The sequence below is a fragment of the Anoplopoma fimbria genome, chromosome 22 (genome assembly GCF_027596085.1).
Source record: "Anoplopoma fimbria isolate UVic2021 breed Golden Eagle Sablefish chromosome 22, Afim_UVic_2022, whole genome shotgun sequence".
NCBI lineage: Eukaryota > Metazoa > Chordata > Actinopteri > Perciformes > Anoplopomatidae > Anoplopoma > Anoplopoma fimbria.
The window spans coordinates 955307-957806 of NC_072470.1; positions in this window are offsets into that span (position 1 = coordinate 955307).

Consider the following 2500-nt stretch of genomic DNA (forward strand, 5'->3'; position numbering starts at 1 on the left):
AACTTACAGAAAATACTTGACCCTGGAAATCCACATTACAAGTTCTGGAGGTTCCATAACAACCTCTTGAACCTGATTAAATGGTCTTTAAGGACCGCAAGAACCTGTGCAAGAGCCAAGTAGCCCATTTGTGAATCTAGAACCTCTTTCCGCAGAATCTAGAACCCCTTTTTTCCTAAGACCATAGAAACTGTCATCAGAACTTTTGAAGCCTTCACAGGAACTCTAAAGGAACACTAAAACCCCTTACGACGTTGTTTTGGAACCTGGAGAACCACTAAAAGGTTGACCCAAGTCCCAAGGCCCCTACTCAAGACAAGTTTACCGTCTTTAAAACCTCGTTAACGTTCTCAAAGACCTCAGAAACTGCTGGAAAACTGGAACCTTCTCAAAGACCCCGGTAACGCCTACAAGAACCTCTGAAACTCTCTCAAAGACCCGCAGAAAACCACAGAGAAGAACGGGACCGTGGAAAGCCCCATCAGCAGTTCTGCAGCCTCCACAAGAGCCTCTGAAACCTCATTGGATTGTCTTTAAAGATCCCAGGAACCTTCACATGGACCTCTTTTGGACTTCTTCACCAATCTCAGGATGTTGGGAAAAACATAGAAACTTCTGGAGCATTCCCAGGAGATCTAAGGATTAATCTAGCCCCCTTAAACGTCACCTTGGAACCTGGAGAACCCATTAAATGCTGTTTAAGTCTGAAGGTACTTACTCAGGACCAAGGAAACCTTCATCAAGAACCTTGTCAACTTTTCTCAAAGATCCCAGAAACCTTTAAAAAAAAGGAAACCTCTCAAAGACCCTAGTGACGCTTTGGAGGACATCTGGAACTTAAAGAACCTCAAGAACCTACTGGAATGTTCTCAAAGAGCACTCAAATGTGGTGAAGGATGGCAAAATGTCGGTCTGTGATTACTCTGATTAAAGATGGGTCAAAGGTCTTGAAAGTCTAGAACTGTTACAGCTCCACTAATAATAATAATAATAATAATAATAATAATAATAATAACACTACTAATGATAACTCTCTGGTTTCTGTCGTGGATCTAAACACCAAAGGAACCCCCGTGCAGCTGCTCGCCTTCCCTCTTCGCCCGGCAGCCACATTCGTCCTGCTTTCAGACCTCGACCGGCCTCATAACGGAACGTCTTGTGTCTCGCCTCCCTGGATTTGGAGGCCCAAACTCAACAACAATAATAACCACTTGATATGCTGTTGTTCCTTCAGGACAGACACACTGCCGCATCGTCCTGACAATACAGAGGCTTGTCTGACTGCTTCATCTGACCTCCTCGGCTCCTCCACACAAACAGCTCGGGGCGCTCCGAGGAACACTCGGTTCTTCTGTTCTCCGATGTTTCTCAGTTAGGACAGTGTGATGTCGGTTTTTATGAGTCTTCATTTGTGACAAATCTACTGAAGAAATTAAAAATGAATTTGAGCGGTGACCTCATGGGTGGGTGTAGGAAGTAAAAACCACTGGAATCTCCTTCACTGCCCCTGGAACCCACTCACTGTCTCTTGGAACCGCATTGAGAACCCTAAATTGTTATCTGGATTATATAAAGCTCCTCTAAATCTTAAAGGTTCCTAAATGTCCTTGAGAACCTTTCAAACCCTCTAAAGAACCCTCATGAACCTGATCAAGAATCTACCGAACCTCTCGAAACATTAAGATTAATCTTCTGGATCTGGAACCACCTGCAGAACCTTTAAGGCATCCCAAAAAACATCTAAAACATTATTCAAGTTTAAATCTCTTCAAGAACCATTTAGACCTTCAATAAAACATTTAGAACCCCCTCTCAGGACTTCTGGCACATCGACAAGAACCATCTCAAACCTCATTCAAGTTGAAATCTCTTTAAGAACCCTTTAAAACCTTCTAAATAATATGTAGAACCTCCTCTCAGGATCTCTGGAACATCCACAAGTACCTCTTAAATCTTAAAGACCCCTGACATCTGCTCAATAACTATTCCCAACAAACTCTGTAAACCTCCCAGGAAAGAACCCTTTAAATGTTCTCAAACCCTTCTGATGATCAAGAACCTCCTCAGAACCAATAAACCATCCTGACGGATCCCAGGAGCCTCTTGAAAAACTCCTTGGAAACCACCATCAGCATCTTAAACTTTAAGGATAAACTCATCAGGAGGGATTTAAAGCTCTGCATGCACCACAAGTGGAAGTCGCCTATCTGCCACACATCGGGGTGGAGGACTCCATCATCTACCTGACGCACAAGGCCCTCTCTCACCTGGAGAAGCTGGGAAGCACTGTGAGAGTCATGTTCTTAGACTTCTCCAGTGCTTTCAACACCATCCAGCCCTCCCTACTGAGAGAGAAGCTGCTGGAGATGAACCTTCCTGGATCAGAGACTACCTCACAGGCCGGCCCCAGTACGTCAGGGTGGACGGCTGTGTCTCTGACACCGGCGCACCCCAAGGAACTGTACTGGCACCGTTCCTCTTCACTCTCTACACCTCAGAC